Raw genomic sequence first — 17,486 nt, 5'->3', positions numbered from 1 at the left:
TATTTTAATTAGATAATTTGATCCTTCTAGGTATAAAAGACTGTTTTCTTAATTTTTTATATGGTTTGTGTAGTAGAACATATTATAAAATGGAAGAAATTCTAATGGATATTTATAAATTTAGAATAACAATGGTGAATAAGAAGTGATGGCTCTAGCTTTCTTTACCCTACCTTAATTTTCAGTGCTTTAGGGAAATCTAAACCTAGTTAGCAAAAAATGCCTGTGAGAAAATCCATAAAATTAACATGTGTTTACAGCTAATTCCCAAAATAAAGGACAGATAGGTCAAATTAAATCAATTTTAGCTATAAGTAATCCTGTAAATACAATGGAAATGTAATAGTGTATAGAAATGAGTATTGATTATGTGTATATTTATCTTAAATATGTATTTAATCATGTCACCCTAATTTTTTTTTTTTTTTTTTTTTTTGAGATGGAGTCTCACTCTGTCGCCCAGGATAGAGTGCAGTGGTGCGATCTCGGCTTACTGTAACCTGTGCCTCCCAGGTTCAAGAGATTCTCCTGCCTCATTCTCCCAAGTAGCTGGGATTGGAGGCATACACCACCACTTACAGGTAATTTTTTTGTATTTTTAGTAGAGACAGGGTTTCGCTACATTGGCCAGGCTGGTCTTGAACTCCTGTCCTCAAGTGATCCACCCACCTCGGCCTCCCTAAGTACTGGGATAACAGGGGTGAGTAACCCTAATTTTTATATGATCTGAAAAGCAGGAGACAAAAACGAGAGGAAGAGAAAAGGGCATTTGTTTCAATGATCACAAGTCACAATCTTATAAACAATTAAAATAATTGAAGTATCCTTGCTACTACACTTTATTAAGCTTAGGATGTGGACATCAAACGCTTTGACATAAATTACATCTTCCACTTATCCATAGGGCTTACCTTTCTAGAACCCCAGTGGATGCCTGAAATTGTGGATAGTACCAAACCCTATACACATCATACTATGTTATTTTGATGTGATAACCAAGTCTGCTACTAAGTGACTCACAAGGCAGTAATGTGAGTGTGTACAGCCTGGATACACTGGACAAAGGGATGAGTCACATCCCAGGCAAGATGAAGCGGGGTGGTGCAAGATTTCATCACCCAACTCAGAACAACACACAATTTAACACATGAATTGTTAATTTCTGGAATTTTTCATGTAGTATTTTCAGAAGGCAATTGACTTCTGAGTAACTGAAATTGTGCGAAGTGAAACCCATTGATAAGAGGATCCTACTGAATACTGAGGGGGAGATTTTTAGGAGATGTGATGGATAATGTGTTATACTCTTAAAGTTGTGTGGTCATGACTTAGGCATGAGGTGTGCAGAGTTCCACCCTGCACCCTCATCTCTGCCTGGTGAGATTGATGGCACCTGACACTGGCAAGCCAGGCCTACAGCAATAAGTTTGAGATAGTTCCAGGGTTATGGTCGGATCATTATAATTGGGTTCAACTTGTGACCTTTACTGTGAATTCTAATTTAAATGTAATCAGAGGTGTGTAAAGCTTTGATTTCCAAAACTGCCAATATGTAAATCTTACCTGATTTTCAGTCATTGCATTTCAAACCAGCTGGGCTTCAGTGAAATTATTTTATGTCCCTGCTGGGCCATAATGATATGATTTTTCACCTGGTTTGAAACTCATACAGATCTACATGAAATTGAAGTGAAATGTGTAGGGAGTCAACCACAGGAACCTATGGTTATACATATGTATGTGTGTGTGTCTATATATATCCACCACAAATTATATATACATATTTTTTTTCTCAAGAGATTGCTAACTGAAACAGCAGGCTACACACTTGTATAATCTCAGCAGGCTTGCCACAGTAGTTAAACTCACAGTCTATCTGAGGACAATGGGGCATCATAATAAAAGAAAAGGGCCGTTACTAATTGTGTTCAAGGAGGAAATAGTCACTGTCAATTTATTATGTTACCGTTATTGCTGATGGAGAATATGCCTAAAATTATCATGAGTCATGTTATAAGGGTCAATTTTATTTTCTTTTATTTCATGTTATAAATGATAGATGGTTCTTAAACTCAGAAATTAAGATCTTTAACAAATTAAAGTTATTAGCCATTTTGTATTTGAATTTTAGTGTGAAAGAGACATGGTCTCAGAGAGGATTTCCTTTTACATTTTGAAAAAGTTATAAGCAGCTCAAACTAGAATATTCCTCTGGACATGATAATCACCAAGAAAATTATTTTAGATTAATGAAATAAATATTTTTAAGAAAAAATAAATGAAACGGGTCTTTAAAAAATTATTTGACTTTAATTTGTTGAAGTATTCATTTTTGCATATAATTCTCTTTCTGACTAAAAAAAGATGCAATTTCTGTATTTTAGCATTCTTCACTATGATAGCTGAATAAAAAGTATGAAGCGCATGTTGTCTAATAATTAAGTGTGCTAGACATCTTCATTTCGCCTCTATGGACAATACTGCTTTCAAATGTGCTCCTGGTTTCAGCAGTTGAGGTCTTTTTGACTTTACCCTAGCAGGAGAAGAGACCTAGAACTGGTTTGCACTCAGAATATTCCTCCTCCCAGCAGTGGTGTTGGTTTTGTGCACGTATTTTAACATTCTCTTTCCCATCCTTTATGACGATCAATACAATCAGTTCTGCTGTAACACTTGTAAAAACTGATCCAGGCTGCTGAGCAAGCTGCTGTGCCACTTGGACCATAGGATCCATCAGTTCCCATGGAGCCTGAAGCATCAGTTGTAGATAAAAATACTGTTTTTAGCCTGTGGCAAGTGCCCATAGGTGAATCATAACACAGTTCTTTAGGATTTTTGATCAACAGTATGCTATCTTTTGCAGATAACTACTCGCCTTGTGAGAGGCAGAACCTGGCCTGCTACTGGGCCTTAAGAGAAACTGTGCACTTGACCCTGGCCTCCAAAATTATCATGACACTTGAGCTGCTCATTATAAAGTAGGTGTTATCTAACCCACTAATCTATTAAGTTGGACACGCACTGCAACAGTCTATTCTGAAATGGAAGCGGTACACACATATGATCAAGCTCAAGCAGGCCCTGAAGGCCCAAGTAAGTTACAAGAAGAATGGGCCCAAATGCCTGTGGTGTTCACACCTGCTACACTACCTTCCCCACATCTGTGGATTCAACCAGCCATGGATCAAAATTATTAAAAAAGAAAAAACTGAATTTAACCTGGAATGAATGTGTACAGATTTTTTCTTATCTTTTTTAAACAATACTGTATAACAACTATTTACACAGTATTTACATTGCATTAAGTATTATAAGTAATCCAGAGATGACTTAAAGTGTCCGGGGCAATATGCACAGGTTGTATGCAAATACTACATTATTTTATATCTGGAACTAGTGTATCCATGGATTTTGGTATCTGCAGGAGGTACTGGAACCAATCCTCCACGGTTATCAAGAGATGATGATACTGATTTGTGGACTGTAGCTAATGGTTTTGCCAGATGGTGAAAGACTTAGAAGAACCACGAGTGAAAAATTAATAACAAAAAAATAGTGGAATAGGTATGAGGATTGATCTCTCTAAATGGACAAAATATATAAAGATATTTGTCTTTCATGTAAATGCTCACCAAAGACTGACCTTGGAAAAGGAGGATTTAAATAATCAAGTGAATAGCATGTCCCTTTGGGGGATTCCATTCTGCTTTTTTCCATACTTAATCCTATCATCCCCCAATGGGTTCATGAACAAAGTAGCCATAATGTCAGGGATTAACGTTACGGCTCAGCAGGGTGGACTTCCACTCACCAAGACTGACCTGGCTATGGCCACTGTTGAGTGCCCAGTCTGCCAGTAGCAGAGACCAACACTGAATGCTCAATATAACACTGTTCCTTGGGGATGATCAGCCATTTTCCTGGTGGCAGATTGATTACATTGGACTGCTTCCATCATGTAAGGGACAGTGTTTTGTCCATAATGGAACTGATACTTACTCTGGATGGATTTATTTTCCACGTATGTTATGGTTCTGCCAAAACTATCATTTGTGGACTTACGAACAGAATGCCAGCTCTACGTCTGTGGTATTACATGCAGCTTTCTGACCAAATAACTCATTTAATAGCCAGAGAATTATGGCAATCGGCCTATGTTTGTGAAATTCACTGGTCTTATCACATTCCCCATCATCCTTAAGCAGTTAGCTTGATAGAACAGTTAGATGTCTATTTTGTTTGTTTTGTTTTTGTTTGTTTTGTTTTGGGACAAGGTCTGACTCTATTGCCCAGGCTGGAGTGCAGTGGTGCCATCTTGGCTCACTGAAAGCTCTGCCTCCTGGGCTCAAGCCATCCTCCCACCTCAGTTTCCCAAGTAGGTGGGACTACATGTGTATGCCATCACACCTGGCTACTTTTTTGTATTTTTTGCAGAGACAGAGTTTTGCCACTTTGCCCAGGCTGGTCTCAAAGTTGTGAGCTCAAGTTATCTGCCTGTTTCGGCCTCCCAAAGTGCTGGGATTGCAGGTGTGAGCCACCATGCCTGGCCGAGATGCTTGTGAAGACCCGGTTATAGCACCAGCTAGGTGGCAGTACCTTGCAGGACCACGGCTAGCTTCTCCAGATAGTTGTATATGCTTTCAATCATATCCAACATATAGTACTGTTTCTCTGATACTCAGGATTTATGATTCAGGAATCATCGGGTGGAAATAAGAGTGGTACCACTTGGCATTCCCATAGTGACTCACTAGCAAAATTGTTGCTTCCTGTTTTGTAACGTTATATTCTGCTGGCATGGAGGTATCAGTTTCATAGAGAGGAATGCTTGCACCAGGAGACACAGCAATAATTCCACTGAATTGAAAGTTAAGGTTGTCAGCCTGGCCACTTTGGGCTACTAATTCTGAATCAACAGGTGAAGAAAGGAGTTATGGGGTTGGCTGGGGTGACTGATGAGGGCTACCAAGGGGAAACTGGGCTATTCCATAAGGGAGGTAAGGTAGAGTAGGTCTAGAATATGAGTGATCTCTCAGAGTATCTGTTAGTTTTATTATAGTCTGTGATTGAAATCAATAGAAAATTACAACTCTATCCGGCAGGACTACTTATGGGCACAGATCCTTCAGGATTAAAATTTGGGTCACTTCACCAGGTAAAGAACAATAAATAGCTGAAGTTCTTGATGAAGGCAAAGGGAATACAGAATGGGTAGTAGAATAAGTTAGCTATAAATATAATCTATGACCTCGTGACCCTTGGGGATTGTAATGACCATGAATATTTTTTTCTTATTTTGTTATGCATACAGTGGAGAGTACAGATACACATATTGAGCAAATACTTTTTTTAAAAAAAAGTATTCCCTTATTATGTAGTTTCTTCAGGAGCATGGCATCCAGCTACTTTAAGAAAAGTATCCAAAGGAAGGAGAGGTGATTGGGTGAGCATACTAACCAGTTCTTCCAAGGGTATATTTGTCTTGGTAAACCAACCTTAACCTATGTTAAACCCTCAGCTACTCACTCAGAAAATCAATCTTGGTAGAGTCATAGACTTTCTTACGCATGGGATTCTAATATGCTAATACATCTTACAAGGACACTCCTCTCAAGAATTCCAATTTAATCACTTGCCAGAACCATAGTTCTAAAATATACTGTAGAGTACTGCCAGCTCAAGGCATTATTTTTTACATAGACATACTACACAGGTCATCTAAATAGATGCAAATTGAAGATTAAGTAGGGATTCAGGTTAATAGGGTCTAATATATTCCTCTTTTATTGGCAATATTTCTGATATTTTTCTAACTTCAGCTTAGCAAAAGACATAAATATATCAAGTATACAGGGCATCACTCTATTCTTGGTAGAAGTTGTGTTGACACTGATAAAATTGGCCTTTATAAACTTCTGTCTTTGTTCTAATTGTTATGTAGCCACTTTTTTGATTTAACACATTTTTCTCTTTTTGCATGTAAATGCCTTCAAAACAGATAAGGTTCAACTGTTTCTTTACAATATAACTCCTGGGAATATTATCTTAATATTTTAGTTTAATATTCAAAGTTATCTAAGTTCTCATATTTTCAGTATCATGAGAGAATTTTACTATCTCTCCAATAATACTGTCTATAATTACTGGTGAAGCTTTACATTTTAAATGTTAATTCGGCATTTGTTTTAGATCTCTGGGTTCATAAAATTTGCTGATTTTTCTGTTGGGAGATATAATGTTTTACTTTCAGATATGTAGATGTGAATGTATCCTACAAATTGTTCTTATAATTTTGCTTTGATTTTGGTTATGACTCCTTTGATATAAAATATATTTTCAATAGTAAGTTCTCAAATCGTTGTTTATTTCTTTTTTTAATTTCTTTATTACCTTGTGCTTAGAAACCCCTTTCTCCCCTTTCTATGCAGACAGTATATAAGTACTGCATGAATTTGCTTTAATATTTACATTATCATTTAATTTTAAAATCTTATTTTGGAAAGTGAGTAAAGTATGAGAATTTCAACTGATTTTCCTACAAATATTTTAACTGAGGTCATACTATTATTATCTTATTGCTTCTTTCTCCATTACCTAATGTCTTAAAAACATTTTTAGGAAAAAAAAAATACTTCATGGCATTTGATTCATCATCAGATATTTTATCATATGCATGAAACGATTTCATTATTTTGAAGATAACTCACTTTTATATTCTATTTTACTGTGTCACTATGACACCCTTATTTGACCTGCAATATTTTACACTAGCCTTCAGTGTCTTAACATCAGTGATTAATCTGGGATATCCAGAAGTAACAAGAAGTTAACATTAAAAAATAGAAATAAAAATAGAAGAGAGTAAAGAGAATGAAAAAAGGGTGACCCTGTAAAGCTGTGTAAACTACTTCCAATTGCCCTTTTGACATTTTACTTATTCATCATTTTAAATTCATCAGCTTCTGAAAAGCATTTAAGTTATTACTTTTGTGCATGATAGTAATTTAATTTTTGAAATGATTCTGAATCAATTTGTTGTTGCAAAAATTTCTATCCTTGTAACCATTTTGCCATTATTTCTCAGGGTAAGTAAAAGGCAGATATCACTACGGGAAATGAAGGGTATGATGTAGAGTTCTTTCCCATCAAGATAGAAGGAAAAATGGAATGTATTTCCTTGGTGGAGTTGGTGGAGAAGAGAAAGCTGCAAAGACAAGGCAAGGGTCCTTTCCCAACGATCCAACATTTCTACTCACCAGGGTAGAAACAGTGTGGTTGAGGATACATAGGTGTTGGAGTACAAACAAATACACCTGCTTGTTTCTTTCCTGGAGGGAGAAGGTAAAAGTAAAGGAAATTTTGTCCTACTTTGTATTTGGAGAATATTATTGATAGAGTTCCTTAAATCAACATGGGTTAGTTTCAGGAGAAGGTATGTACTAATTTATTGGTTTCACTTATTTTATCTCAAACAAAAGGAGTATATCTCCCTGTGCTGAGCTGCATGGAACTGCGGGAGAGGGGTCATAAGCACTCCTGTGGCTTCCACCACTGGGACTGCACTGGATGAGACCAGAAGACTGCATAGCAATGGGTCTCACACAAGGCCCACTTAACTACTACCTTGCTATCACATGGCTATATTCATTTGAGGGTACAGGGCCCTACAATCAATGGGTGGTGAAGTCAGCCAAGCTTGTGTCTTTCCCTTCTGGATGGAGAGTTCACCATGGCCCTGGGTAGGTTCAGAGATATCATCTTGGAGCCAGAGCCTAAGTTGAAAACTTTAAAATTAATACCTATTACTTTATTCTACTTTAGTTGAACAGGCACCCTAGCCACAAGCCAAATTCCTTCCAACTCTTCTCTTCCCTTTACACAAGCAGAGCAGTTTTTCTCCATGGCCACCACCACAGGCCCATTAGGTGTGTTGTCAGATACTGCTGATTTTCACTCAAGGTCCAAGCATTCTTCAGTCAGCTTGTGATAAATGCTTCCCGTCCTGGTACTCACCCTTCAGGTCATTGGACTCCCCTCTAGCCCAGGACAGATCCATAAACACTGTCCAAGTATCAATGCCTGGAACTGGGGACATCAAGAACCCACTTAGTGTTTTACCCCTCTGTGGCTGAGCTGGTATGTACGCTGCAATATAAAGCCCACTTTACTCTTCCCTCTGCTTTTCGCAAACAGAAGGAGTCACTCCTTGAATCCACCACAGCTACAAATGTACTGGATGACACCTGAAACCAGTACATCTCAGAGTCTCACCCAAGGCCCATGGTGTGTACCATCTGGCCACTGGTGCTAATTATTCAGGGCCCAAGGGCTCTTTAGTCACAAGCTGAAAAAATCTGCCGGAACTGGGCCCTTGCTTTCAAGGCAGTGGATTCCATTCTAGCCCAGGGCACTTCTAGAAATGTCATCTGGGAGTTAGTGTCTGAAATAAATACCTAAGGACACTTCCTGATTTCCAAGGCTACCGTGGTTCAGTTGGTATCCAAGTTGCAAGACAAAGTCATCCTTACTCTTGCCTCTCCTCTCCTCAAGTGAAATGAAGCAGTCTTTTTCAGTACTGCATGCTGCACAGCTTAGGGCTGGAGAAGAGGTAGCACAAGCACCCCTATGGATGGCATAGCTGGTGTTCCTTAGGTTGTGAGCCCCCTAAGTTTACTGGCTCTAAGCCTAGCATAGCACTGAGACTTGTGTAGCACTAGTAGTCCTTGTGACTTAGACTCCCTTTCAAGTTTGTTCAAAACTTCACAGCACTTTAGCCCATGGTGTCAAGTCTTGCTGAAACTTATTCTGACCACTGGGATTGACAATTCCCTTTTGTCTGGGGCTGGTCTATATGCCGCCTTCATGGGCATCAATTGAGTTTTGCCTGATGTTGCTTTCCACTGGGTCAGGGCAGCACTGGGTTCCAATACAGAGTCCCACGGTCACTCCACTCCCCCTCCACAAAATACACAGATTCTCTTCTTGTACCACATGGCTGCTGGGGAATGGGGATGGAATGGCATTGGCTTGTAAAGTCTGTCTTTTTTAATCTTCCTCATTGCCTTTTTCTGTGATATAATATTAAAACCGCATACTCTTGATAACTCACCTGAGTTTTAGTTATTAGGAAGGTGCTTTTTTGTATAGATAGTTGTTCAATGTACTGTTCTTAGGGGGAGGACAATCTGTGGAGAGTTTTATATGGCCATCTTGCTCTGCTTTCCTTCCAATTTCTCTATGGGCATTTTATTGAACAGAGACTGGGAGGTTAGCTGTGCAGGGTCTCTTGGTCACCGGATATTCAACTGCAATCAACTGAGTATTCGTAATTAAGAATCCTTATCAATGGCCTCCTGATGGTCAGTCTATTTTTATTCAGCACCTTGGCTCTTGGGATGGAAGGTGACCGAATGCCACTTATGTACTTCTAGTCACCCCATTTCTTTCCTTATGGTAGTAGTTATGTCTTGACATTCTCTTCCTTCTTCCCCAAATCTACTTCATATAATTGCTTAGAATAGTAAGAGTTCATCATTCTTGTATGCATTTTTCTGTATAGTATTTTGAGAAAAATATTTTAAAATACTCACATATTGCTTTGATTTCATAGAAGGCTGAGATGATACTATTTTATCCTAGAGATTTGAAGACATTTCTCATTTAATTTTAGTATTGAGTGTTGCACAAAATGTGAAGCAAATTTAATTATGGTATATATTGTATAATTTTATAATTCTTTTTAAGGTTTTCAGAATTTTAATTCTAATGCTAAAATAACTGTAGAAATCCTTTTGAAAGATATTTTGTCATTCCTGCTAAGCCCATTTGGTAGATTTGAGAATAGTGTTTCTCTTCAAGTTTTCACACATTTTGTTTTAATCTTCACCTCCATTTTATTCTCTCATTAAACTCCTGCTGGAATGCATTCTGAAATGTACAGTAGTCACAGATTAGTCTTACTTGTTTTCCATAGATATTACTTTTTCCATAATGTGGTTCAGATTTTTCAAATTTCATGTTTTGTTTTGTCAGACATCTGAGCTTGATTCTGTGGTTCACTACATCAATTATTAGCCTTGTTTTGTACACATAAATAAATTTATCAAGGCACAAGAATATAGGCCAATATATAAATATCAATTGTATTTCTAGATTCTAGAAAGATCAAGTTGAAAATCAAATTATAAAATAATGTTGCATACAATAGCATAAAAATGTAAATTGCATAGAATAAATATAACAAAAGATTGTAGGACCTCTAGATTGAAGACTGCAAATTTTAATGAAAAAAAAAGACCTAATATATACATTTACATTTACAGAGTGATATACATTTACATGTGCAGGAAATCTCAACATTGGTAAAATTTTAATTCTTTCCAAATTAATCTATAGATCTAATGCAGAACTCACCAAATCGAGGCAAATCTATAGCTTGTGACCCATCAATCACACTCCTGAGCATACGCTCAAAACAAACTAGTGCATATGTCCACCAAAATTGCATAAATTTTCATAGAAATATTTTTTCTTAATAGCCAAAGTTTAAACCAGATCAAATGTCCATAAGAGACATTAGAATGGGAAAATTCATTGCCACAATGTGGATGAATCTCCTATTCTTAATACTAATCAAAAGAATCAGATACAAAAGAAGGAAAACCATATGATTTTATTTATATGGATTTCAAAACAAGTAAAATTAATCAAAGATTATAAAAGCCAGAATAGTGGCTAACTTTATGCTGAGAGGGAGCAGTAATACTAACTAATTGGAGGGATAAGGAACTTTCTAGTGTTGAGTACATTTCTATATTTTTGTTCACTATTGGTTTCAGAAGGATATGCACATTTAAAAATGTATTAATGTATCAACTTAAGACTTTTATAATTTATGAAAACAGAAAAAAAAATCACTCATCAATCTAACATGCTACTGTATAAGGTAAATCTCTAAGAGAAAATTTTATAATGAGGGCCTTTTCCAAGTGTATTAGGTAACGATTTGTGTGAACTGGTTTTCAAACAATACAATAAGAGACAAGCAAGTGAATTGGTTCAGATATCTAATTTAGGAAAAGATTAGCAGATAATAACCAGGCTTAGGAGAAAGTTGAAAATATCTTGTTCAACTAGGTTGGCATGATACAAAGTCTGAAAAAAAACTTATTAGCAAAACTTCAGGAGATTTTTTATAAGAATATTTCCACTTAAGGTCATAAAATTTGGCAGCCAAAGTAATTATTTCATGGTACATGCAGATTTTATCTTTCATTTGCCTTTCATCAGAAGTCAATCATTAATCTGTGTAAAATAAAATGACCCTTCTATTTGAGCAAGAGAAATAACATATTTTTAATTATTCTATGGGAATACAAATATCAAAATACTGAAACAGCTGGGAAATCATGGTAAATACTTAACACTTTATATAATAGGTACACACATGAATTCATTACATCCAATGCTGAATCCCCTCCCAGTCAACAGAGTAACTTAATCAATTCATATTTACTCTCTTTTACTTGAAAACTCAAATATTGTTGACTATAGTGGTTAAACATATAAATATAACTGCAAATTTTTCTATTTCTTCCTAAGCCAATTGTTCATGTCCTATTGTGTCTTGCTACTGTCTTGCTAGAAACATAGAACAGTCATGAAATAGATGGTCTTTTCTCCAGTTTTCCAAGCCTCCAGGCCTTCTCTTACACTCCCACTGAGATAATACATCTAAGGGGCAAATCTAATCACATTGATATTCTCTGCTGATAATTCCCCACATGTGTAACAATCATATAATGTACTTTATTTTATTTAAAGTATATGAATATGTCAAAAATCACTGAAGACTAAATTATTCTATAAATGTCACATTATCCTAAGTTATCATCTGTATACATTCTGGCATTTACATGTTTTCCTTTGCATGTATTTATGTAAATATTGATATATTACTAAATTGAAGATAAGAACTGCTACAATTTAGCATTTATTGATCCTTGAGCTATGTTCAGCAGCCAAACAGATAAAAATGAAACTTTTTACTCTTCCAGTTGCATGGCATACATACTGAGCTTCAATAAAATAATTTAACTATTACCTACAATAGTAATTTGTATATTGTGATACTCACCTAATATTCTTTGGTAAAATTATAAAGTTTAAATAATGTGTAATATACCCATAATGCTGATCCCAAAATATATATGCTGTTTTGTTAGTATGTTAGTTAGTTGATTGGCTATTAGCTTACCAAAGGTATGAAAAGTATTTTATTTTCTAAGCAATGGCAGTATAGATAGTCATTATTCCATAAACCAGGGGTCCCCAACCCTTGGGCCACGGACCATGAAGTTGAGAAGTTTAGAGAAAAAAGAGTAAAAAGAAATGAACAAAGCCTCCAAGAAATATGGGACTATGTGAAAAGACCAAACCTACATCTGATTGCTGTACCTGAAAGTGACGGGGAGAATGGAACCAAGTTGGAAAACACTGCAGGATATCATCCAGGAGAACTTCCCCAACCTAGCAAGGCAGGCCAACATTCAAATTCAGGAAATAACAGAGAATGCCACAAAGATACTCCTTGAGAAGAACAACTCCAAGACACATAATTGTCAGATTCACCAAAGCTGAAATGAAGGAAAAAATGTTAAGGGCAGCCAGAGAGAAAGGTTGGGTTACCAACAAAGGGAAGCCCATCAGACTAACAGTGGACCTCTCGGCAGAAACTCTACAAGCCAGAAGAGAGTGGGGGTCAATATTCAACATTCTTAAAAAAAATAATTTTCAACCCAGAATTTCATATCCAGCCAAACTAAGTTTCATAAGTGAAGGAGAAGTAAAATCTTTTACAGACAAGCAAATGCTGAGAGATTTTGTCACCACCGGGCCTGCCCTACAAGAATTCCTGAAGGAAGCACTAAACATGGAAAGGAACAACCGGTACCAGCCATTGCAAAAACATGTCAAAATGTAAAGACCATTGATGCTAGGAAGAAACTGCATCAACTAACGAACAAAATAACCAGCTAACATCATAATGACAGGATCAAGTTCACACATAACAATATTAACCTTAAATGTAAATGGGCTAAATGCTCCAATTAAAAGATACAGACTGGCAAATTGGATAGAGTCAAGACCCATCAGTTTGCTGTATCCAGGAGACCCGTCTAGACACACACTGGCTCAAAATAAAGGGATGGAGGAAGATCTACGAAGCAAATGGAAAACAAAAAAAGGCAGGGGTTGCAATCCTAGTCTCTGATAAAACAGACTTTAAACCAACAAAGATCAAAAGAGACAAAGAAGGTCATTACATAATGGTGAAGTGATAGATATGTTAGCTTCATTTATTCACTCCACAATGCATATCTGTATCAAAACAACTCCTTTTACTCCATAAATGTATACAATTATTACTTGTCAATTAAAGTTTTAAAAATTAAAAAATTATAAAATATGTTATCAGTTAACCAGAAAATACCCAAGATACTTTACATTCATTAGTTGTACAAACTAATTTTCATAAACCTTAATAAAAAAAAAAATCACAGATCCAAGAATTAACATTTTCTGGAAGAAACTTTATATGCTATAGGAAGCCATGTAATCTTCCACTCTAAAGAATATAATTAGCCTAGAGATTATCAAATCGAGCTTAATTATTTTTAAAACATCTATTTTTATCAAGTACATTATTTATAGTTTTACTCTGAATTTCTGGGCAGTATAATTTTGAAGAAAATATTTTATTTCATATTTTTAAAATGTTCAAAATTAACTTCAGATATTAAACATCAGAATGGAAACAGACTCTGGGAAAATGGCAACATGGACATGATTTTGTAAGATACTGGCCAGAAGAGATCAGTGTGCTTAACCAAATGAGTATATTGGCCCTGTATTAAGATGCCCAATCTCCTATATCTCAAAAATACTAACACGAAACAACCAACAACAGCAGAAGCATGGAAAGGTTGTTCTTATTCCTTCTGGACTCTGAAGCTGAGACTGGGAAATAGGTTTCCTCCAGGCACAGTGGAGCAGTGATAGCCTGCTTTCTTGAATGGTACTTGTTTTTTGACAGACAGACAATTTGCCTTGAATTGCTTATAGGACTGTGATGACATAGAGAATGGATTTTAAAATTTTTCTGCATAGTGGAGGACTCAGGGTGGTTTAAAACCAACAAACAAAAAATACAATCACAACAACAACAAAATGATGTTTATTTTTATTGAACCTCACCTTTCCATTCCAGTCAATGGAGATTCTGGTTTAAAGGTATCAAGTAGAGCCTAGACACTGGGATTTTGAAATATCTTATCAGTTGATTCCAACATGGAGCAAATTAAAAATCACTGGGAAAAGGGAACATATGCCAAAAGCTATAACTAAGGCCATTTGAACTGCAATAGTGGAAAAAAATTATAAAAACCTCCAATGCTTGCACATCATTCTAAGAGGGGATGATTAATAGGTCAGAGCAAATAACACACATGTACAAAGAAAAATAGGTCTCAAAAAAGGAAATTACAAATTGAATAGAAAAAATGAATAAAAGGTTAATGCTTTAATTGCTCAAAAACTTTTTCTAAAGATTTTCCAATTAAATTATTCAATAGACCCCAGTGTCTATCACATTGTGAAGGTGATATGAGTGATCATCATAAGAAAATCATTTTCATCATTTCTATAGTTAATTTTTATCTTAAACTACATCAAATAGGTTTTGGTTATGGAAGGCAAATCATTTCTTTGATCATTTCATGAGGTGGTCAGGGAGTAAGAATATATGTCGCCGAATAACCTGCTGTATGAACATTTCTGCACACCAAGTGATGACAGGAGTTGATGTGGAGAAAAGTGAACAGAAATGTAGGATTTTTGAGTGTTTGAAATAGCTAAATAGAAGTTTGAGTAAATAAGTTTAAATAATTTTTATTTAATTCAGGAGATAAAAGGAAAAATAATGAAAATAGTGAAAATGAGGTTATTATTTTACTAGGGTTGTGAGATTCACTTTAAGTTAGTTTTGAAGTTGCCGATTCCATTCTATAGTAAATCTGTATTCTAAGATGGAAATTAAAGAGATAGGGGAAGAAAAGGAACTCAGTGGTTATTTATCCTTGTGTCTTTGGACAAGCAATTTGGATTATGAATGGCAGTGACAAAGTTGATTTGTAATTGGTATTCAGAGCTGCTTTCAGGTGGGAAGAGCCTTTTGGTGTGTGTCCATGAACCATTTAGATAAAAGTAATTTTTAGCATTAGATATACTGAATTTTATGTATCATAGAATGCATTTTCTATTTATGTTCATTATGGAGAAAGAAAAGGTAGTAGATTTTAAATTCCTTTAACACGTATTTGACTTCAACACTCAGAAACACTATTTTTAGTAAGTGTACATACTGGCTGCTTATTAAACAGTATGTGAAAAAAACATTTTGTTTTTTCACATACTACAATTGGCCCTTTCCTTAGGGTATTATAATGCAGCTAATTCAATTGTTTTCCTACACTGTTAACTCTATTTTCCAACACTAATATAATTGTAATAAGAAATACAACAAGCTGTTCAAAAGATTTCTTACTCTACAAAAATGGCCCATATGTTCCTCGGAAGAAAATCATGTAAACTTCTAGTTACTACTTTTCAGATTCATACTGTTTTCTACCTTCTCCTAAAAAGTATTATAAAATTAACTCCCCTTGAAATAATAGGATAAAGATTATGCCAATGATTTCAAGATTTTAAAAAACAAATATTTTAGACTCAGGCTATAATCAACTTAATCATATATGGAAGATTTTTTCAGTGATTTTCTTTTTTACTTAGGAAGCAGTAATGAAAAGTGTCTTCCTTATACAGGGGTACAAAATTATTGTGTTTTTATTCTTTTTCAAATATTTATTTTAAGTTCAAAGGTACATGTGCAGGTTTGTTACAAAGATAAGCTTGGGTCATGGGAGTTTATAATAAACACATGGAATCAAAATAAATATTTCTAAATGAGTCATGCTGTTTACTTTTGGAGGTGCCTATGATGACAACTCAATAATATGGTGCAGCATGGTGGCTCACGCCTGTAATATCAACACTTTGGGAGGCTGAGGCCAGCAGATCACACGAGGTCAGGAGTTCGAGGCCAGCGGATCACATGAGGTCAGGAGTTCAAGACCAGCCTGGCCAACATGGTGAAACCCCATCTCTACTAAAAATAGAAAAATTAGCCAGGTGTAGTGGCAGGTGCCTGTGATCCCAGCTACTCAGGAGGCTGAGACAGGAGAATTGCTTGAACATGGGAGGCAGAGGTTGCAGTGAGCCGAGATCATGCCATTGCACTCCAGCCTGGGCAAGAAGTGTGAAACTCCATCTCAAAAAAAAAAAAAACTCAAGAAATCATTAATATGATTAAATGGTATTACGTGCCCCCACGCCTTCTAATGCATGGCCAGTGAGCTCTGGACTTTTCCTCTCGTTTCCTGGCAAGAAAGATGGACTGCATCTCCTTTGTAGGAAAGTAAAAGTGTGTGCTTTGCTTTTCTTTAAAAAAAGTTCTTAGAAACTGGATAGATATTTTTTGAAAACTGGAGAAATCTCCTACGCAAAAGTGTGTAGGAGAATAATGAAGAATAAATCAAAACCTGAAGAGCCAATGGTAACTGGAAGCCTAACATAAAGTTTAATAACAGATCCTGCAGGAACATTGCTCAGAGTATGAAACCTGTCTCCACCACTTACTAGTTTGTGATGTTAGTACAGTTAGCTACAATTTCAGTACTCAATATACTGATCTGTAAAATGGCCATAATATTGGCCATTGCATATGGCCACTATGAATATTAAGCGAGTAATATTTCCAAAGTATTTAGAATGGTGCACAGTCCATAGTGTTTACTCTGTAAGCATATGCTCAATATATAATGAAAGGAAATCATTCTTTCGAGTTTTCTTGTTCTTTCTCACATACACTTCTCCGTTTTGTTTTTCTATTTTTCTACATTTGTATATAAAATGATTTTCTCTGATTTTTAATGTGTTATTGAGCACATACGCTCATGCCGACAATAAAGACAGATCAATGTTTTTCAGAATACTGACTAGTTTAAAATTTAAGGTAATGATAATTTATTGGCTAAATTCATATCAAGAATCTAGTGGTAATCCCATTAGCTATAAGACAGTTTGCATGCTGTACTATGCATTTATTCCTTTTTTCTCAAATTATGCTGAAGCAAATTAGGGACTGTCATAAATTAGAAAGAAACAAAGTAACATGCAATAAGCAAATTGCTTGTAACATATAAACAGTTGACTGCGTGAATTTAGTTGTATACTTTGAAATAATGTTCTACTCTACATCGCATCAATTTTATATAATTGCATTGATAAGTAACTTGCTAGTTCTTAAAATAGCATACTTCCAGAAAGCACATAACTAATAAATTGTTACTACATACAAAAATGGGATT

The sequence above is a fragment of the Macaca mulatta genome, chromosome 6 (genome assembly GCF_049350105.2).
Source record: "Macaca mulatta isolate MMU2019108-1 chromosome 6, T2T-MMU8v2.0, whole genome shotgun sequence".
Taxonomy (NCBI): domain Eukaryota; kingdom Metazoa; phylum Chordata; class Mammalia; order Primates; family Cercopithecidae; genus Macaca; species Macaca mulatta.
This window is presented reverse-complemented; position numbering follows the sequence as displayed.